General features: G+C 42.3%; 1 protein-coding gene across 8 annotated transcripts in view; it reads left to right on the forward strand.

Annotated features, from left to right (window-relative positions):
- Positions 1-16,478: 16,478 nt before the first annotated feature.
- RAP1B (RAP1B, member of RAS oncogene family) overlaps positions 16,479-23,150 on the forward strand; it is a 50,790-nt gene continuing 44,118 nt past the window's right edge. For 2 of the 8 annotated variants that reach the window (XM_063711527.1, XM_054526308.2), the window contains exon 1: positions 16,593-16,731. The gene's annotated coding sequence lies outside the window, so the exon portion shown is untranslated. 8 annotated transcript variants of the gene reach the window in all.

Below are 23,150 nucleotides of genomic sequence, written 5' to 3' on the forward strand. Positions count from 1 at the left end.
TCTCCTGGATAATATCCTGCAGAGTGTTTTCCAACTTGGTTCCATTCTCCCCGTCACTTTCAGGTACACCAATCAGACGTAGATTTGGTCTTTTCACATAGTCCCACATTTCTTGGAGGCTTTGCTCGTTTCTTTTTATTCTTTTTTCTCTAAACTTCCCTTCTTGCTTCATTTCATTCATTTCGTCTTCCAGGGCTGATACCCTTTCTTCCATTTGATCGCATCGGCTCCTGAGGCTTCTGCATTCTTCACGTAATTCTCGAGCCTTGGTTTTCAGCTCCATCAGCTCCTTTAAGCACTTCTCTGTATTGGTTATTCTAGTTATACATTCTTCTAAATTTTTTTCAAAGTTTTCAACTTCTTTGCCTTTGGTTTGAATATCCTCCCGTAGCTCGGAGTAATTTGATCGTCTGAAGCCTTCTTCTCTCAGCTCGTCAAAGTCATTCTCCGTCCAGCTTTGTTCCATTGCTGGTGAGGAACTGCGTTCCTTTGGAGGAGGAGAGGTACTCTGCTTTTTAGAGTTTCCAGTTTTTCTGCTCTGTTTTTTCCCCATCTTTGTGGTTTTATCTCCTTTTGGTCTTTGATGATGGTGATGTACAGATGGGTTTTTGGTGTGGGTGTCCTTTCTGTTAGTTTTCCTTCTAACAGACAGGACTCTCAGCTGCAGGTCTGTTGGAGTACCTGGCAGGCCGTGTGAGGTGTCAGTCTGCCCCTGCTGGGGGGTGCCTCCCAGTTAGGCTGCTCGGGGGTCAGGGGTCAGGGACCCACTTGAGGAGGCAGTCAGCCCGTTCTCAGATCTCCAGCTGCGTGCTGGGAGAACCACTGCTCTCCTCAAAGCTGTCAGACAGGGACATTTAAGTCTGCAGAGGTTACTGCTGTCTTTTTGTTTGTCTGTGCCCTGCCCCCAGAGGTGGAGCCTACAGAGGCAGGCAGGCCTCCTTGAGCTGTGGTAGGCTCCACCCAGTTCAAGCTTCCAGGCTGCTTTGTTTACCTAAGCGAGCCTGGGCAATGGCGGGCGCCCCTCCCCCAGCCTCGCTGCCGACTTGCTGTTTAATCTCAGACTGCTGTGCTAGCAATCAGCGAGACTCCGTGGGCGTAGGACCCTCTGAACCAGGTGTGGGCTATATTCTCCTGGGGCACCGTTTCCTAAGCCTGTCGGAAAAGCACAGTATTCGGGTGGGAGTGGCCCGATTTTCCAGGTGCCGTTTGTCACCCCTGGAAAGGGAACTCCCTGACCCCTTGCGCTTCCCGAGTGAGGCAATGCCTCGCCCCTGCTTCGGCTGGCGCACGGTGCACTCACCCACTGACCTGCGCCCACTCTCTGGCACTCCCTAGTGAGATGAACACGGTACCTCAGATGGAAATGCAGAAATCACCCGTCTTCTGCGTCGCTCGCGCTGGGAGCTGTAGACCGGAGCTGTTCCTATTCGGCCATCTTGGCTCCTCCCCACCTCTGCATTTTTCTAATACATTCCCATTTTGTTTAAGGTAGGTCAGGTTGATTGCTGCTTGCAACCAACCAACGGTCACTACTATAAGCAGCCATAGTTGAGGCTTATTCTCTGTCATTTCAGGGCCCACAATCTGCCCCGTCACTGCTCAGGTTTCAGGACCTCTGGCCAGACCTGCTGACCTCTCTGAGCCCTAGGGCAGTGAGCACTAGTGACACTTACTTGTCAAGTGTGTCTTCCCTGGGATAGTCTATCTAGGCCTTTCAGGAGACAACTGGTTTAACTGACAAACTAAACTTTTAATAAGAGAACTAGAAGAAACTCTCAGTCTCTCCTTCTTACTCTCAGGTAACATATGTATACTGTAACAGGGGATTTCTGAAGACAGTGGCACTTTTGTTTTGTAAACCAAGAATGGCTTTAATAGTGGCGATTTCAGGTCAAATAAGAGAGAAGAAATATCTCTGGGCAATAGAGGTCTCATTATGCCCCTTATGATTTATCTCCTCTAGGCAGCAGCTTGTTTCCCTTAGCAGAGGGCAGGCTAGAGAGGAAAGAGCCACCACTATATTCCATCAGTGACAGCAGTAGTTCCAAAGTGATTTCAGAACGTGCAGCAGCTCCAAAAGTGAAGCTAGCTCCTGTGATAGTAACAAGTGGCTTGTTTGAGAGAAGGAGCATGGGCTTTGAAGCCAAATCAACCTGTATTCAAAATTCTGGCTCTCTGCACACACAGGCAAGTTCTGAGCCTCTTTCTTTGCCTTTAAAATAGTGTTGATAATAATGGCAACCTTGAAGGGTCGGAGGTTTCATTTGCAAAAAGCTTGACACACTGTATCCCTTATATTATTTGAGTTTCCCCTTTTCAAAAGGCAGCAGCTCCATAGTTCTTTCTGTTGTTTCTCAAACACACACCAAAATTACTCACAAAAGGATCATACTTCTGAGTGTAAAATTGAGACATTTCATGATTATTGTTCTGTAATTATGCAAGACATCAGATACTCAGTACGTGCTTTCCAAAAAGTATGATCTAGGCTACAGGAAATTTTCCTGTAGTTGTAACTATTGGGTTACACAGCAAATACTACCAGACAATTGAAAAACTATCTAAAGTTTCAGAATATTTAAAAAATCACTGTTATTTTCCTTGCAATTTATTTTCCAATGGTTGAGAGAAAGCAGCTGAAAATTTTCTTTCCCAAATATAAAATAATACTTTTATAATTATTCTAATACCTTTGTTCTTTCCATCAAACCTCACAAGCACATCAGAACTTCATACTATTCATCAGTGTCTCTGGATGAACTACCTTTGGCAGATACTGAAATCATTGCCAGGAACCATGGAATTAAGGATTCTAAGTATGGACTGAATTCCTAAAAATCCATGGGAAAATCTATCAATATAACCTTTAAAAGTGAGTCTAGATATTAATAAATGATAATAAAATCAAAGTAACTAACATTCATCGAATGCTGACTAGGAACAAGGCAGTGTGCAAAGGATTTTAAATGGATTCTTTCATTTAATCCTCACAAGCCTATAAAGCCCATACTAGTTTTAGACTCATTTTTTTCTGTGAAGAAACTCAAACTTAAGATATGGAAATAGTGTGAGTTCTCACAGCTAATAAGTTATGAAGTCAGAATTTGAACCCAGCCTTTCTGACAAAAAGCCCAAGCTCTTTCTTAATCAAGACATTCCTTAAAAATTGTGGTAAAATATACATAAAATGTAACAGTGGAACCATTTTTAAATGTACCGTTCTCAGTTGGGCACAATGGCTCATGCCTGTAATCCCAGAACTTTGGGAGGTTGAGGAGGGCCGATGGTGCACACCTGTAATCCCAGCTACTCAGGAGGCTAAGGCATGAGAATCACTTGAACCCAGGAGGTGGAGGTTGCAGTGAGCTGAGATTGTGCCACTGCACTCCAGCCTGGATAACAAAGCAAGACTCAGTCTCAAAAAATAAAATAAGTGTACAGTTCTGCAGCATTAAGTACATTCATGTTGTTCTTCAACCATCACCACTATCTATCTCCAGAACTTTTTAATCTTCCCAAACTTACTCTGCACTTATTAAACACAAACTCCCCTCACCCCAGACCCTGACCACCATTCTACTTTCTGTCTCTATGAATTTTACTACTCTAGGTACCTCATATAAGTGGAATCATACAATATTTGTCTGTTTGTGGCTGGCTTATTTCACTTAGCATAATGTCCTCAAGGTTCATCCATGTTGTAGCATGTGTCAGAATGTCCTTCCTTTTTAAGGCTAATTACTACAGCTGGCCCTCCACATCCACCGGTTCCACATCCTTAGATTCAACTAACCTCAGATTAAAAGTGTTTTTTTAAATTAAAAAAAATTTTAAAACAATACAGTATAACAACTATTTGCATAGCATTTACATGGTATTATTAGATGAGATGATTTAAGAATACAAGAGGATGTGCATAGGTTATAGGCAAATACTATGCCATTTTATATAAGGGACTTGAGCATCCATGGATTTTGGCATCTGCAGTATTCCATTGTATACATATCACATTTTGTTTATCCATTCATTTCTTTGTCAGCACTTGGGTTGTTTCCATCTTTTGACTATAGTGAATAGTGCTGCTATAAGCATGGGAGGGCAAATATCTATTCCGGTTCGATTCAGTTGTTTTGGGTATATACCCACTAACTAAGATATTTTAGGCCAGGCATGGTGGCTGATGCCTGTAATCCCAGCACTTTGGGAGGCCGAGGCAGGTGGATCACCTGAGGTAAGGAGTTCGAGACCAGCCTGGCCAGCATGGTGAAACCTGTCTCTACTAAAAATATAAAAAAATTCGCCGGGCGTGGTGGTAGGCGCCTGTAATCCCAGATACTCTGGAGGCTGAGGCAGGACAACTGCTTGAACCCAGGAGAGGGAGGTTGCAGTGAGCCGACATGGTGCCACTACACTCCAGCCTGGGCAACAGAGTGAGACTCTGTCTCAAAAAAAAAAAAAAAAACTAAGATATTTTAAATACCTTTCTTCTTTTTGCTATTGGCCAATTATTCTTTGCCTTTTGTTTTTTGTGGACATCTCCATTTATGAAGCATTTATAAATGTGTGAACATCTAGGGAGATTCTCGTGTGTCATCTTAGGCCAGTATCATGAATAACAGTCGGAAGAGGCTGGGGTGGTTCACGGCTTGGGCAAATGTAGGTACATGAGGCAGACTGGTGAACCAGATAGAATTTTCAGACCAAATATATTTTAAACATAATTTCCCTCCCTTGGCTAACAAGTTTTTGACATGCTTTTTCAAGCATTAAGGACATGACAAGCTCTGAAGAATTTAGATAAGAGACAGAAGGGGAAAGGGATCCTAGAAAAAAAAAGTTGTGGTTCTGAGGTCTACTATGAAGCAGGAAGGAAATGTGCAAACACATCAGTGATGTTAAAGTCAGTCTTAAAAAAGGCAAAAGAATGTAATTTTTTTTTTAAGACAGAATCTTGCTCTGTTGCCCAGGCTGGAGTCCAGAGGCATGATCAGGGCTCACTGCAGCCTTGACCTCCCTGTCTCAGGCCTCAGGCAATCCTTCCATCTCAGTCTCCCAGGCAACTGGGACTATAGGTGTGTGCCACTGCACCCTGCTAATTGTTTTTTTTTTTTTTTTTTGAGATGGAGTTTTGCTCTTGTTGCCCAGGCTGGAGTGCAGTGGCACTGTCTTGGCTCACCACAATCTTCGCCTCCCGGGTTCAAGCGATTCTCCTGCCTCAGCCTCCCGAGTAGCTGGTATTATAGGCGCGCAACACCAGGCCCAGCTAATTTTTGTATTTTTAGTAGAGACAAGGTTTCTCCATGTTGGTCAGGCTGGTCTTGAACTCTCGACCTCATCTGATCCGCCCGCCTCAGCCTCCCAAAGTGCTGGGATTACAGGCATGAGCCATCGTGCCTGGCCTAATTTTTTTTATTTAATTTTTTGTAGAAAGTGGGACTTACTATGTTACCATTCAAACTCCTGGGCTCGAGTGATCCTCCCACCTCAACCTCCCAAATTGTTGTGCCCAGCCAGGATGTAATTTTAAAAAGAAAAAAGAAATGGACAGAATCAGCTAGCACAGGGCACTGAAAGATACATGCCCTTAGAATGCTGCTCTGCCACTATTAAACTTTGTTATACTTTTATCAGAACCCCACTGAGTAATTGTTTTCTCAAATATATTCACCTTCAGACAAAATAGTCTGCCCACAACACACATCCGGGTACGACTCTTTTTTCTTCTTTTCAATTTGGTAAAGCATCTACCAGAACTATCCTTTGGTAGCTTTCTCCCTATTTAAACCATCCTTCATTACCCCATTATATTCTTCATTACACTGCTGTAGTCAGCACTGTAACCAGATGGAAAGGAATGACCATGAGATCCCCAGAAAGGGGGACCTGGGCTTCTGCCTCAGGCTGACACTGTAGCCCCATATTTCTAAATTAGCCTCCAGCAACCTGTTTTCTAATCTGCAAATGGGAATAAAAATACCCAACTCAAAGGATTTTTGAAAGGATCAAATGAGATAAGTTCCTAGTATGTAGCAGTTGCTTAATTATTAACTACACTTCTTGTCTGGATTTTCAATCCACCTTCCATGTTTTCTTTGCATGATAAAAATATGTGTGTATAGAAGAGGGGTCCTTACTTTTTCAGTCTTGTATTTATATTATAGATAAAGATGTGTAATGTAAAAGCCATCGGATTTTTGCTATGGAGTACTTATGAAGGTATTGACCTGAAGTGATGTCATTTATACAAAAGCTGAAAAATAAGGAAAGACACATCACACACACACAAAAAAATACAAATGGCCATTCACTCAACAAAAGGAGGAGAGACTGTTAGAGAATAAAAGAGATTTAAGGGCTGAGCTCAGTGGCTCACACCTGTAATCCCAGAACTTTGGGAGGTTGAGGCAGGAGAATTGCTTAAGGCTAGGAGTTTGAGGCTGCAGTGAGCTGTGACTGTCCACTGCACTCCAGCCTTGGGCTACAGAGCAAGACCTCGACTCTAAAAAAATAAAATAAAATAAATAAGAGATATTTAAGAGACACAACAATTAAATGTAATGTTTGGATTTGTTTGGATTATGAATTAAACAAACCAACAGTAAAAAGTTATCTTTGGTACAATCAGGGAATTTTAAATATGACCTGGATATTAGATTGTGTTAAGGAATCATTTTTATGTATGTATGTATGTATGTATTTATTTATTTATTTTATTTTTATTTTTATTTTTTTGAGATGGAGTCTCGCACTGTCGCCCAGGCTGGAGTGCAGTGACACAATCTCTGCTCACCGCAAACTCTGCCTCCCGGGTTCACGCCATTCTCCTGCCTCAGCCTCCCGAGTAGCTGGGACTACGGGCGCCCGCCACCATGCCCTGCTAATTTTTTGTATTTTTAGTAGAGATAGGGTTTCACCGTGTTAGCCAGGATGGTCTCAATCTCCTGACCTTGTGATCCACCTGCCTTGGCCTCCCAAATAAGGAATCATTTTTAATTTTGTTACATGTGACAATGGCATCGTGGTTATATTTTTTAAATGTTCTATCTGTGGGGAATGCATACTGAATTATTTATAAGTAAAACACATTGATGTCTTGGATTTTCTTTAAACTACTCCCACCAGAAAAATAGAGAGGATAGATGAAACGAGATTAGCAAACTGAGGTTAAATGTTGAAATGGAATGATGAGGACATGGTGATTCATTAAACTCTTCTATTTATGTATGTTCAAAATTTGCCATAAGAAAAAGCTTTTTTTTTTTTTTTTAATTAACACTGCTATTTAGAGACTAGTTGAGAGGAAGGACAAAGTGAAAGCACATAAATAAACCAGCCAGATAATAAAAATAAAGAAAAGTGGTTAGATTTGACTGACTGACTTTGGAGTCAGTCAGAATCAATAGGATTTGCTGAAGAATTTGCTATGTGGAATAAGGTAGAGGGAAGTGGCAGATTTCTGTTTCAGGGAGCTGGTGCCATTTATTGATAGGAGGATTCCTGGAGGAAGAGCAGTCTTGAAGGAGGTCATCAAGGAAAACTTTCCAGGAGGCAACTGGCTCTATGCATCTGGAGCTCAGCAGAGAAGTCTGAACTGCAGATAGGGATCTATGAGTTATTGGCTATTAGACAGCATGTAAAATCATAGGAAAGACTATAAATTTGCCCAGCAGAAATATATAAGAAAAAACTCCAGGATCAAATTCTGAGGGACTGCAACCCTTAAAGGACAGGAAGAGGAAGGGACAGGCCAAAGAGAAATTGAGAAGGAGCAGTCAGAGAAAGGAGGAAACTGTAAGAATGTGGTGCTGTAAAAACTAAGGGAACAAAAAAACTTTTTTTTTTTTTAAGACGGAATTTCACTATTGTCATCCAGGCTGGAGTGCAGTGGCACAACCTCGGCTCACTGTAACCTCCGCCTCCCGGGTTCAAGCAATTCTCCTGCCTCAGCCTCCCAAGCAGCTGGGATTACAGGTGCCGGCCACCACATCTGACTATTTTTTTGTATTTTTAGTACAGTTGGGGTTTCACCTTGTTGGCCAGGCTGGTCTCAAACTCCTGACCTCAGGTGATCTGCCCGGCTTGGCCTCCCAAAGTGCTGGGATTACTTGCCTAAAATAGACTTTTTTTGAGCTTCCCTAATAATCAAGTAGCATGTTAACGTACTCATGGTATAAACTTTATAGCATTGTTTCCATTGCAGAAATATCTTCAAGTTGCAATCTACTGACAAACGCAACCAATTTTTGAGAACCGTCATAAGCAAAGCAATGTGAAAGTTTAATAAACATTTGTTGAATTCTTACTATGTTTGCACAAAGCATTATTGTGCCAGAGGAAGTAGCAGAAAGCAAAATATATTGATAATCTGTTAGATGATGATAGCCAGTAGTTAACAGAGTGCTTACTCTGTGGTAAGCACTATTCTATTTGTACTGTGAACTCATTTAATTATCACCATAACCCATGGCATAGGTTATATTATTGTACTCATTTTACAAATGAGAAAACTGAAATACCAGAAGTAAATTCCTCAGGATGAGTAGAGCCTGTATTTCGACATGTGCAGTATGGCATCAGAGCTGGTCCGCTTAACCACTACTCTATATTACTTCCATTTTGACACACGACCTATTTTAAATCCTTTTAAAAGGGCTATATTACAAACATTGTTATGAGCATTTTAAAGACTAATAAAAAGGCCAGGCATAGTGGCTCACACCTCGAATCCCAACATATTGGGAGGCCAAGGCAGGAGGATCACTCAAGCCCAGGAGTTTGAAACCAGGCTGGGCAGTATAGTGAGACCCCTGTCTCCACAAAAAAATTTTTAAACATTTAGTGGGGCACAATAGTGCCTGCCTGTAGTCCAGCTACTCAGGAGGCTAAAGTGGGAGGATTTCTTGAGCCAAGGAGGTTGAGGCTGCAGTTAGCGGTGATCATGCCACTGCACTCCTGGCAGACAGAGCAACACCCTGTCTTGAAATTTAAAAAAGAATAAAGATTAATAAAGAGAAACTTTCAAAGGCTAAATAACTGCCAGAGGTAAATCCACTATGATTAATTTGGAGACTCTAACCAAGATTAGAAAGACCTCCCCCTACATTTGATTCTAATCTGTAATGCCTGGCAGTATAGTAGGTACAAAGAAGTTTAAGATACAGTTTCGGTTTTTGAGGATCTCAGAACGGAAAGAAGACAAAAGCAACTTAAGTAAGACAATGTATGATAAGTACCAAATGGAGTGGTACAAACAACAATTATTTGGGAAATTCAGAGAAGGAAGGGACCACTGGGTCTCGAAGAATGACTAAGATTTAGATAAATACAAAATAGAAGAAATTCTCTCATCTTTATAATGGGTCATTAAAACCTACCTCTTGGAATTTGATAACTATTATTGAGATATGTGACTCATACACAGGACTTGGCCATAACTGGAACCAGAAGCTAAATACTATCCTAATAATAAAGTCTCAAGAAATGCTTGACTCGAGCATATTGGGCATATTAGCTGTTTGATTTGGGGACAGCCCAGATTCTGAAAGTATATGTGGTTTTCGAAGATTTTCTTAATTTAAAATTTCTTTGGAAAATTTCATAATAGGGTATATTTTATGAAGTTGGTTTTTCCAATAGTTTTGTGTTTTAACACTCGTTTACATGATGGCTCTGGTAATGCCATTTTCATTTTTATGGTTTTTCTCAGCTAAGACTTGAGATGGGGAGATTTTAAGTATAATCTGTTCCTTGCATCACAGACCTTAGCAATGACAAAATTAGAGGGCTGTTAGATTTATTTAATATGGTGTAGGCAGGTTTGGTGGTCAAGCCCACAACTGCTGAAACTGAGTATAGACAGAATTTGAAATATATCTTGAGACAAATAAGCAGTTATTATAGTTATTACACAGAGTAGAAACATGCCAAGCTGCTTCATTTTTCTTATATATAAGTGCATGGTTTCCCCAAAACAGAAATCTTAGAGGAACACAAACTACCCTAGGAGAGTATGAGTTCTGAGTTGTTTTCTCATAATAGCAATAGTCTAATATGCTCTTACCTGGTCTCCTGTGTGATTAAGTGGTAGAATTTATAAAATAACTGCATTGAGTTTGGAATGCAATCTTTGACCAAGAAAATAGAATGAAACTACTGAAGATGTAATTTTTTTCTTTTTCTTGCTTTCTTTTTTTTTAAGCAGCTGTGTACAAACTAATAACTAGAGATGTAAGCCATGTATTTTTTCTCTTTTGCATCTAATAAGCAGTCTTCTTATTCTTTTCAACTTCCCAACCCAGTCACACAGGGTGTTGCAAAGGTACAGAACTGTATTTATATACCATACACTATATACACATACATAGATTTATATAATACATGCATACACACACACACACCCAACAGAGGGAAAAGCCAGTAAGGAAGTGCCTTGAAAGGATCAAATTCAATATTGTTAATTTGTGAATGAAATAATATACTAATGTTTAATGTTAAGGAACATTAATGTTACTGATAACCATGATAAATTGGAAGTTAAATGTTTACATTGATAATCATTAACTGTCAATTAGGAAAATTATAAATCTGGGTCTTTTAAAAATCCAATTTTGGATTTGCAATAAGACCGCTACTCATATGGACTTTTTAAAATGAAACCAATGAAGCATAGATGTTATTCCTTTAAAGTAAAACTTTTGGCCAGGTACGGTGGCTCATGCCTGTAATCCCAACACTTTGGGAGGCTGAGGTGGGCAGATCACCTGAGGTCAGGAGTTTGAGACCAGCCTGGCCAACGTGGTGAAACCCTGTCTCTACCAAAAATACAAAAATTAGCCAAATTAGCCAGGCGTAGTGGCACACACTTGTAATCCCAGGTACTTGGGAGGCTGGGGCAGGAGAATCACTTAAACCCGGGGAGGCGGAGGTTGCAGTGAGCCGAGATTGTGCCACTGCACTCCAGCCTGGGAAAGAGTGAAACTCTGTCTCAAAAAAAAAAAAAGTAAAACTTTTAAGGAAGTAAATAATATGAAAAATTAGAAATACTGTTATCGGGTTAAATAATTAAGGACACTATTAATTCACTTTCTTTAAAAGGGGAAAAACTTGCTTTGAGCTGCTTTTTGTCCCAGAGACTGAGACATTGCTATTTTCTACACACTATTTTACAACAGTTCTGTAAGGCAGATATTATCACCCCATGTTATAGATGAGGAAACTAAGATTCAACATGGTAATGGGATTTTTCCAAGACCACTAGGTTAATAAGTATAATAAGAGCTGGACTCTGATTCTCACACTCTCTGCCATTTCACACTACCTTAGGAAAAGAAAACTCAGCAAATATATCCTAAATGCCTATTATGTCGAAAGCAACAAATATATCTCAAATGCCTATTATGTGGAAAGCACTAAGCTGTATTTCTTATAAAGATAAGAAATATGATCAGCACAGTGGCTCACACCTGTAATCCCAGCATTTTGGGAGTCTAAGGTGGGAGGATCGCTTGAACCCAGGAGTTTAAGAGCAGCCTAAGCAATATGGTGAGACCCCTGTCCCTACAAAAAATAGAAAAATTAGCCGAGCGTGGGGGCATTTGCCTGTAGTCCCAGCTACTTGGAAGGCTGAGGCAGAAGATTGATTGAGCCTGGGAGTTGGAGGCTGCGGTGAGCCAATGATCACGCCACTGCACCCCAGCCTGGGCAACAGTGAGGCTCTGTCTCAAAAAAAGAGGAAAGGAGAGGAGCGGAGAGGGGAGAGGAGGGGAGGGGAAGGGAGAGGAGGGGAGGGGAAGGGAGCAGAGGGGAGGGGAGGGGAGGGGAGGAGAGGAGAGGAGGGAAATCCTGATCTTATAAGAAATATACATACACACATACACATTCTGATTTGGATTTTAGCTTCTAGTATAGGCAGGACAAGTTACATAATTTGTGGGACCCAGTACAAAATGGAAATTCAAGCTTCTTATTTAAAAAATTATTTAAAACATTAAGATGGCCAGGCACGGTGGCTCACTCCTGTAATCCCAGCACTTCGGGAGGCTGAGGCGGGCAGATCACTTGAGGCCAGGAGTTCGAGACCAGACTGGCCAACATGGTGAAACCCTGTCTCTACCAAAAATACAAAACATTAGCCAGGCGTGGTGGTGGGCACCTGTAATCCCAGCTACTAGGGAGGCTGAGGCAGGAGAATCGCTTGAACCCAGGAGGCAGAGGTTGCAGTGAGCCGAGATCGCACCTCTGCACTCCAGCCTGGGCAACAGAGCAAGACTCCGTCTCAAAAACAAACAAAAAATCAAGATAGTGACATTAGAGCATTAAACCAATCATGGAACCCTTCTAAGTACAGGGCTCTGTACAACTGCATGCATGGGTCATATGCCTGTGAAGCTGGCCCTGAGTACAGGGCTCAGCAAACTATGGCCTACTGGCCAAATCCAGGCCGCCCCTGTTTTTGTGCACCTATAAGCTAAGAACAATTTTGACATTTCTTTTCTTTTCTTTTCTTTTTGAGACAGGGTCTTGCTCTGTCACCAGGGCTGGAGTGTAGTGGCATGATCATAGCTCACTGTAACTTCAAACTCGACTTGGGCTTAAGCCATCCTCCCACCTCAGCCTCCCAAGTAGCTGGGACTACAGACATGTGCCACCACACCTGGCTAATTTTAAATTCTTTTTGTAGAAACAAGGTCTTACTTGTTACTGTGTTGCCCAGGCTGGTCTCCAGCTCTTGAGGTTCAAGTGATCCTCCCACCTCAGCCTCCCAAAGCACTGGGATTACAGGCGTGAGCCACCACACTTAGCCGATTTTCATATTTTTAAATGGCTAAAAGAAAAAAAAAAGAATATTTTGTGACACGTTAAAATTACTTGAAAGTCAAATTTTAGTGTCCATAAATAAAGTTTTAGTAGAATACAGTCAGGTCTATTCTTTATGTATTATCTATGGCTGCTTTTGTCCCACAATTGTAGAGTTGAGTGGTTGCAACAGAAACCATCTGTCTGGCCCACAAAGTCTAAAATATTTACTATCTGGCCCTTGACAGAAAAAGTTTGCAAATCCCTATTCACAGGAAGGCCAAACACAAGTGACAAAGAAAAGCAGCAATAAAATGTTTCAGGGATTCTAAAGAGAAGAGAACACATAAGGTTAGACGTATCAGAAAAGAAGCTCTTTTTTTTTTTTTTTTTTCTGAGACGGAGTCTCACTCTGTAGCCCAGGCTGGAGTGCAGTGGTGCAATCTCCACTAACTGTAACCTCCACCTCCCGGGTCCCGGTTCAAGCAGTTCTTCTCCCTCAACCTCCCGAGTAGCTGGGATTACAGGCATGTACCACTATGCCCAGCTAATTTTTGTATTTTTAGTAGAGATGGGGCTTCGCCATGTTGGCCAGGCTGGTCTTGAACTCCTGGCCTCAAGTGATCCGCCTGCCTCTGCCTTCCAAAGTGCTGGGATTATAGGCTACCGCGCCTAGCCAAGAAGCTCATTCTTAAGAGAAAGTAGATAAACCTTGAATAATGGGCAAGGTATTTGCAGAATGAGATGGAATGGGAAGGGGCATTCCAGGCAGAGGAAATCATTCACCTATGCACAACAAAGAGATGGGGAAGCAAATTATGTGGGCAAGATGAAAAGTCCACTGTCCATTCTGACTGTAAATCAGTTTTAAGTGAAAGGAAAAAGTGAGACACAGGATTTTAATTTTATTTTGGTAGAGTAAGGGAGTAATTGAAGGCTCTTTGAGGAAGGGACTGACTTGCTTGGTATGCTTTAAGATAATCATCTGGCAACAATGTGTAGAATGAATCACAGCAGGAACAGACTGGAGGTCACCAGGCTGCAAAGGTCCAGGAGATGAGTTTTGCCAACCTAAATTTGGCAACTAAAAACTCACTAAGTATGGTCTTAGTTGAAATGGAAAAGAGGAAACACAATGAAAGACCGTGTCGAATTACTATCTAATAGATATGCCAATTGATGGATTATTCAAGAAGAGCAGAGAGCTAAGTGTCAGGCTTGAAGATTGGGTAATTTAAAAGATGGTGATACAATTAACGAAGGAAAAGGAAAAGAAACTGGTTTGGTTACAAAGATGATGAGTTCAGTTTGCACACATGACCAGTGCAAATTGCCAGTGGAATATCCTGGAGAAGAAGTCAAGGAAATAAATAGGAAAGAGGCTCAAACTGAAAAGTGAGTTCAGTGTTAAGAGATGCAGATTATGGTATTCTCTGCATAGTGATAACAGTTTAATACAAATAAGAATGATTTCCAGTCTAATAAGAGAAAATGTGTTTTTAATTAAATAGATTATTTTACATGTTCTCTCAAACTCTAAAAATTCTAGCTTCAATTTTCTAAAACCAATTTCTTTCTGGAAAAAAAAATCAATTCCCCAAAGGACAAAGAGTTTTTCTAAAAAAAGAAAGAAAGAAAAAGCACAGTGTTCCCAGGTAACACTTCTGTGAGCTCAAAGTTTCAGACTTTGAGTTATCAAATTTTTATGCAATAACTGAAAAGTTAGTAAAGTCAAATTTATTTGTAATTCACTCATTCATTGAGAAGTTACAGTAATTCCAACGGACTGCTCTGAAATTTGCCTTTGAAACTTTCATTTAAAAAGGTTTTCTGAAAGAATGGATGTTAAGTGTTCTCATTAAAAAAATGCTAACTCAAGGCCAGGCACGGTGGCTCACGCCTGTAATCCCAGCACTTCGGGAGGCCGAGGCGGACGGATCACCTGAGGTCGGGAGTTCCAGACCAGCCTGACCAACATGGAGAAACCCCGTCTCTACTAAAAATACAAAATTAACCGGGCGTGGTGGCGCATGCCTGTAATCCCAGCTACTCGGGAGGCTGAGGCAGGAGAATCGCTTGAACCCGTGGGTGGGGGCAGAGGTTGCGGTGAGCCGAGATCACGCCATTGCCTTCCAGCCTGGGCAACAAGAGCGAAACTCGGTCTCAAAAAAAAAAAGAAAAAAAAATGCTAACTCAGCCGGCGAGGTGAGTCACGTCTGTAATCCCAGCACTTTGGGGGGGCCCAGGCGAGCGTATCACCTGAGGTCAGGAATTCGAGACCAGCCTGGTCAACATGGGGAAATCCCCTTTCTACTGAAAATGAGCTGGGCATGGTGGCGCGCGCCGGTCATCCCAGCTACTCGGGAGGCTGAGACAGGAGAATCGCTTGAACCTGGGAGGCAGAAATTCCAGTGAGCCAAGATCATGCCACTGCACTCCAGCCTGGGTGACAGAGCAATACTCTCAAAAAAAAAAAAAAAGATAACTCTGTGAGGTAATGTGACAATGTATACATTACTTCAAACGATCATGTTGTATACACAATAAATGCAGACAGTAAATAATTAAAAAAAATTTTTCTAAGGAAATAGAAATTATCGAAATAGGTAATCTACCCAATTAACCTAAATTGTAAAACATTATAAAACACAGAGAACTGTTATAATTCATTTTCATCTATTCATTTAACTTAGGTTAGCTTAGTTTTCAATCACTACATATTCTTAAACGGAGTGAAATTAGTCACATTCCATTTATCTTCCAAATTTATCAACGTTTATTATTTCAATAATAATTTGTACGGGGCCTAATTAAATTATGAACCAAGAAAGTTAGTCTTAAATGACCCCTCAATCCCCACTTTTCCCTGCACTTTGCTCTCTTAATCTCCTCGCCCATCAAAACTGCTTCAAGAAAAAGTTCTGATAAGTTTCTTGTACTAAGGGTAAGAATGGTTAAGTTCCCGTGTTAAGTTCCCGCCCTTTTTGGAACGAGGCATTTTGGAACAGAAAGTGTTTTCTGGTGCCCTGAAGTCACACGATAAACCTACCTGCCTATGGGTAATCCTGTGAAGTGAATAAAGCGTCCAGGCCATGCATTTAAATACGCAATTTATTTTAGTTATATAAATGGCGTTGGTTTAGGTGCAGGGTACAAACTTATTTAGAAATCATCGATTTGATAACTGCGTTTGGCACGGGAATTTGGAAAGAGTTCGCCCGGGTTAAGATACCAATGGATAAAACACTTGTCAATCCAGGAGAAAAGACATCTCAAGAATGGAAAGACTTGCTGGCCCAGGCTCCCTCAGGGAGCTCTAGGTGTAGAAAATGAGCGCTCTCTGTTACTTCTCGGTTACTTTGCCCAGCACAAAGGACGACGCGAATACCAACAGACTGGACGAGTCAGTGACTACAGTTTGCATTAAGAGGCGGCGCCTTTTGGGTTTCGGAGGGTTCCACTGGAACCCACGAGGGTCAGGAACACCGACGCGCGGATTCCGCCCACCAGACAGCCTGGGGAAGCAAGCCTGAAGGCGCGGCGCGGCTAGAGAGAAGAACCTCGGCAGACATGCCGCCCAGAGGCAGCTAAGGGGCCCGTGGGCAGGGCCTGCGCTCCGGCTGCGCAGCAGGCCGGCTAGAGGCCGGCGCCGAGGACCCGGCGCGCGACGACCCCGCCCCCTCGGTTCCCCTCGCCCCGCCCCCTAGGGCCCGCCCCTTCCCGGGCCGCGCACCCGCGCGCCCCGCCCGCGGGCGGAAGCTGGAGCGAGGCTGAACGCCTGACGTCAAGGCGACATCGCCAAACCTCGCCCAGATTCAGGCGTGTAAACCAGCCGGAGCGGCGCGGCAGCGGCAGGACCGCCGTGGCGCCTAGAGTAGCGACCCAGAGGGAGCGCAGGGCGACGCTGGCTGCAGGGACCCGGTGACAGCGTGAGAGGTTCGCAGAGTGAGTGCGTGGCCGCTGAGGGAAGCCGCGGCGGCGGCCGCGCGGGGCGGGGGCCGGGCGCCGGCTGAGGGGAGCGGGTGGGGTGCGGCGAGGCGCGGGCCGGGCGCGGCGGTCAGGGGCCCCGGCGGCGGCAGCCCCTCGGCGCGCGGCAGGTGGCGCGAGGGCCAGGCGCGGGGCCGGCGAGGAGGAGCCGCCGCCGCCGCGGGAGAACAGCGCGCTTTGCGGAAGGGGTCAAATGTCTGAAATATGGCGGAGGAAGTGAGAGCCCGAGGACCCCCCCCACCCGCCCGCTCTCTTCAGCCCGCGTCCGCCGCAGCTTCTACTGCCGCGCTCCTTTCCCCGCCGGCTCCCCCGAAGACTCGCTCCCCGCCGCGAGCCCCCTCGCTTGTCGCCTGGGTTCCCTCCGTGGTATGGGTGGAAGTTAGAACGGAAACCAGAAAGTTGTCCTTTGCGAAGACCCAGCTTCTCCCAGCCCCGAGCTAGGGCGAGGAGCCTTCGGGGGAAACCACTCCCAGGCGCCCCGCGGGCTTGAGCCTGACAGGGAAAAAGTTTGCCTGAAACGGGGCTGGCTTGCTCCATTTGTTGCGGGAAGTGGCAGGAGGAAGGCAGCGGAGAGAGCCCCACCTAGTCTGGCAGCAGCCACCGTGTAGAGAAAAACTGTTAAAGGGGCCTTTCCCTTCGTCAGCAAGAGGAAATCTCTCTTACAGAGGGAGAGAAAATCCAGGAAGTTTGTCCTCTTCTCTTTTTCGCCATCTCGAGGTGTCTAATCCTAAAACTATCAGCGCCATGAATTTTATTTAAAACTACGCCCAATGAACCGAGCCCTCCGGGTTTTTCTTCTGAAAAACACTGATGTCTTTTGGAGAAAAGATCATTTTTGCAAGTTAAAGCAGATGGTTTCCTTCCCTTTCGCTTTCCCCCCTCTCCCACTCTCTTTAATAGTTTAGAAAAACGTTTTGGCCCTGTAACTTCTGATTGGTATGAATAGAAGCAGTTCTGTATTGCAGTAACGGGAAATCACATTTTTACGGGGTAGAAAGTTGACGCTAAATGAAGATTGTGATTTTAGTATTTTAAAATTAATTCCGTCTAATTGGATTTTGGTTTTGCTGGCAGCATCTAATATATGTCGAGTACTTAACAATTTAAAGCTCTGACTCGTAAGTTTATTTTTCAGCTCTTTTTTTTGTAATTAGAATACTGTTTGGACTTGCTCAACAAGACCTTATCTTAACAAAAAGTAACTTATAGAAAAGGGAGACATTCATTTAACTTCAAGCCCATATTACTCTTAAAAGCTGACTCTTGAAATAGTATTTATTGAGTCATAGTGGAGTCATGGGACTTTTTAAGGGCCGGAAGGGACTATTTAGATCATCCAGACCCACCCTGTCATTTTATGGAGGAGGAAACTGAGGCCTAGATAAGATAACCAGTTAGTGGGTCCACTGACCTTTAGGACAGTAGTCTGTCCGTAAGAGACAACATGGAGAAAGAAATACAACATTTTTATAGTGAATTATCATCTTACAAAGAATATTCTTCCCATATCGCACTTTTAAAAGTGGGTACCTTAGTCAAATAGGAAAAACCACTTGAGTAGTTTCATCCTCAGGTTTTAGGTGAGGAAACTGATACTCAGATTAAATAACTTTAAGCACACAGAGCCTGAATGGTAGTCTTACTTGAGCTCATCTGTGCTTTTAATCTGTACTACGTTAGGTGTTTTCACTTGCATTTCCTTGTTTGACGTTGACAATAAATCGTGAAGCTGCCTTATCTGAGGAAGTCCTAAAGTAAATCATTGGAACACATGTAGCCAGTTTGTTGTTTTTAATATGCCAGGTATCAAAATACAACTGCAGAACCAATACTAAACTGACTTAATTTTAAAATGTTGTGTTGGGCATGAAAATGATTGCTCTGGCTGGGCGTGGTGGCTTACGCCTGTAATCCCAGCACTTTGGGAGGCCGAGCCGAGGCAGGCGGATCACTTGAGGTGAGGAGTTCGAGAACAGCCTGGGCAACATGGTGAAACCCCGTCTCTACTAAAAATACAAAACATAGCCGGGTGTAGTGGCTGCAATCCCAGCTATTCGGGAGGCTGAGGCACGAGAATCTGAACCTGGGAGGTTCAGATTGAACCTGAGAGGCGGAGGGTGCAGTGAGCCGAGATTGCACTACTGTACTGCAGCCTGGGTGACAGAGCTAGACCCTGTCTTTAAAAAAAAAAAAAAAAAAAAAAAGGAGATAAGAAAATGATTGCTGTGCTCTCTTTTACGTTCTCCCCTCACCCCCGACCGCGTGAAAGTCATCTCTCTTACCTTCTATGACACACATTATTTCCTGCCTCCTGTTACCATTATATATTATTTATTCCATTGAATTGTGAACTCCAACCACAAGATATATATTGTTTTGTATGCCTTAAAGCGCTGGCATGGTGCCTTGCAATAGACATTCAACACCAGTTAAATGTAAGTACCATGAGGGTAGGGACTTGATCCATTTCATTCTTCACAGTATTCTTCGTAGCGCTTTGCCTGGACACAGTGTAATGGTTAGCGTTTGAGTTTAGGGATTAATGGTAATGAACATTCAAAGAGAGGATACTTGAAGAGAACAGTGTAATCCTTTAAAAAGAAACATTTCCATATTGGCTTTGGAATCCCTTTTACTTGACAAATTGATTTTCGTTTTATCCTCAATCCTTTTCAGAATTCCAATATTTTCTCTTAGCTATATAAAGGTAAAATGACTCCCTCCCATAATAAAGAGCTACCATGTAAGGAGGGTATAGCAAAGAATTAATCATTAAAATAACTAGATCCATTTTTGTAAGGATCCTTTCAAGTGTATCTTCCTATCTAATTCAAGATTGGTGGAAGGTCTGTGCAAAGATTGATAACTTGGTAACTGATTAGACATGTTATTTTAAATGCAGTCTAAGATTTGGATGAAAAGGTCACGTTCAGGTTTTTTTGCCTTTTGTTGTAGGTACTCACTCGATAAATATTTATTGAGGTAGTGAAACTAATCTGAAATTGGATCTGATACAGAGAATTTGACCGATTTTACAAGGTGTCCATTTACTTTTTCCCCATAAGTATTGCTTAAATAGGCTGTTTTATTGACTATCACACAGATCTTACTGATTTGCATCATTTCCTTAAAGATGTAAAATAACCGTGTTTCTCTGTATGTTTGTGTTGCTAAAGAGGAGGTTGGGTATTGATCTGCAGTGTCCAGATTTGACTGGCACTAGGAGTAATTTAGCATTTATGAATTAGCTATTTACTGCTATTTTATAGCAGTGATGTTACATGTTCACTCTACAGAAAAGTTAGGTGAAGATTGGTCTTTCTTAAACTTTCTGAGACATAGGTTGTGACTAAAAATATGCCCTGGGTTTTCTTCCCCCTCCTGTCATTATTGAGGACTCCATGGTCTAAGAGATTAGGCTGAAGTTCTTGTTAGCCTTTTCAAATTGAATTGAATTTCAGAACAAGTTAAGACATTTTGGCTGATGCAATGATTCATTGTAACATTGGACAAAATTTTTAGTTCAGCCATCTATAAACAGGAGTACTGTACCATGGCTCTGGAAGCTAGTGTTTTTCTGTGTTCATAGATTATTTTGCAATGGTATTGAAAGGTACTAATTACCATTTGAGGTCTTAAGTTCTTTGTAAATCTCATGAGTACAGTGGAAGCAGTAGCTACAAAAGAATAGATGAATTTATCCATTTGCAGTAAAAACTGACTTGTATATAGTCTGTTGTACTTTGAACCCAGTTGAGCACTGGATTCTAAAACAAGTCTCTTTGGTCGTAGAGTTTCTATTTTAAACAAGAAAAGTTATCAGGAACTTTTGTGCTGCCTTAAAAACATCACTTTTTAAAATTCACCAGCAACAAAAAATAGTATCACTTACATTCCGTATTTCCTAACATTGGACTATTTATTCCTAATGTTGGTCAAATCAAGGGTACAGTAGCAACTGATTATTTAAGTAGTAATTTAGAAAGATTTTTTTTTCCTTTGAATCAGTAGAGGGTCAAAATTTTTAAAACTTTGCAAAGAACCTTAAAACAGGAAAAAATGAAAATGTAGGGGAAATGTACCAGTTTTTTTTTTAATTTAAATTCCCTAAAATGAAAATATTTACAACATGAATTGCAGAATTTCTGTCTGATTTTTATTGTACAGGAGGACTATATTCTGTGATATCAGTATACAACTCAAAATACAAAAAATTAGCTGGGCCTAGTGGGAGGTGCCTGTAATCCGAGCTGCTTGGGAGACTGAGGCAGGAGAATCGCTTGAACCTGGGAGGCGGAGATTGCAGTGAGCCAAGATCGCTCCACTGCACTCCTACCCGGGCGACAGAGTGAGACTCTGTCAAAAAAAAAAAAAAAAAAATTACTTGATTGTGTATGAGGTGCCTGCATACTAGAAATGTTCTTTTGAGTTACAAATCTGTCTCTGACCATAGAGAGTAATTATTTAATCTTGTGAGTTTGAATTTTATATCAAACCATTTCCTAAAGCTTACTTGTAATTGCTTTTACTTTGTTTTTGTAGTTATACTACTATATATATATACGTCAGGAGATCCAGTCCATCCTGGCTAACACAGTGAAACCCCGTCTCTACTAAAAATACAAAAAATTAGCCGGGCGTGGTGGCGGGCACCTGTAGTCTCAGCTACTCGGGAGGCTGAGGCAGGTGAATGGCATGAACCCTGGAGGCGGAGCTTGCAGTGAGCCGAGACTGTGCCACTGCACTCCAGCCTGGGCGACAGAGCGGGACTCCGTCTCAAAAAAAAAAAATCCAAATTATTTACTAGAGTTTTTAATGGATGCTCACTTCCTTTATTCAGTCTATTTGCACAACAGTTAAAAACATTCAATCCCCCAGTACTGGAAGAAAATCACAAGTTTAAGAGACCAGAATTCAGCTAAAATTTAAAAGGTCTCACTGATACCACGCCTGGCTAATTTTTTGTATTTTTAGTAGAGACGGGGTTTCACTGTGTTAGCCAGGATGGTCTGGATCTCCTGACCTCGAGATCTGCCTGCCTCGGCCTCCCAAAGTGCTGAGATTACAGGCGTGAGCCACCGCTCCCAGCCTTTCTTTTTTTTTTGTTTTGTTTTGTTTTTTGTTTTTTTGAGACAGAGTCTCGCTCTGTCAATCAGGCTGGAGTGCAGTGGCACGATCTCAGTTCACCACAGCCTCCGCCTCCAGGGGTCAAGCAGTCCTCCAGTCTAAGCCTCCCGAGTAGCTGGGAATACTGTGCCTGGCTAATTTTTTTTTTTTTGAGACGGAGTCTCACTCTGTCTCCCAGGCTGGAGTGCGGTGGTACAATCTCAGCTCACTGCAACCTCCGCCTCCAGGTTCAAGCAATTCTCCTGCCTTAGCCTGCCAGGTAGCTAGTACTACAGGCGCACGCCACCGCACCCGGCTAAGTTTTGTATTTTTAGTAGAGAGGGGATTTCACCATACAGGTCAGGCTGGTCTCGAATTCCTGACCTCAGGTGATCCACCTGGCTCGGCCTCCCAAAGTGCTGGGATTACAGGCGTGAGCCACCGTGCCTGGCCACGTTTTGTATTTTTTGTAGAGACGTTTCGCCATGTTGCCTAAGCTCACCTCAAACTCGTGGGCTCAAGGGATCCGCCCATCTTGGCCTCCCAAAGTGCTGGGATTATAGGCATGAGCCATTGTGCCTGGCCCAGCATTTCACTAAGTAACTTTATTTTAAAAATATACAGTGAACTGATTGCCGAAGTGGTGGATTGCCTCTACCTGTTTCCTTTTCTTTGCCTTGTGGGAAGGGAAAAAGATGAAAGGAAACATGTTTTGTCTATTTAGTAGCAATTTTTGGTGAAAGCTTCTGGAGAGGAAATGGAAAATGCTGGGTAAAATGAAATTATAATTATCTGTGTATTCTAAAATTTATCCTTCTCACATTAGAATATGTTTTTCAAAGTTACTTTATACTAAATTCAGGGACTTCCTAAGTTCTCAGTTAATAGAACTGAAAGGGTATCAATAAAATAAGGACTATAATCTATTTTTACTTAGTTTTTATCCGTCAAAAGGTATGTATGTTGCATCCAGCTGTTTGTTACCTTGTATTTTAAAGTTGCAGTTAGAATGTGGAATCCTATTACTACATTGTGCTAACATATTTGTGGCTGATGCTTCTAAGTTATCCACAAGCTTCTCAATACAATAGAAAATGCAGGAATTCCTCTGGAATCTTGAATTGAGGGGTAGGATGAGATATATAACATATGTTATCTGTTGTTTTCTCCTACTGCTCTTGAAATAACAAACTTGAGATAGTGTACTGATTTGTATTTATAAGATTGGCTGAGTTCAAATATGTCTTTTTGATGTTCTTACC

Source organism: Pongo abelii, chromosome 10 (assembly GCF_028885655.2).
Source record: "Pongo abelii isolate AG06213 chromosome 10, NHGRI_mPonAbe1-v2.0_pri, whole genome shotgun sequence".
In the NCBI taxonomy this organism is placed as follows: Eukaryota; Metazoa; Chordata; class Mammalia; order Primates; family Hominidae; genus Pongo; species Pongo abelii.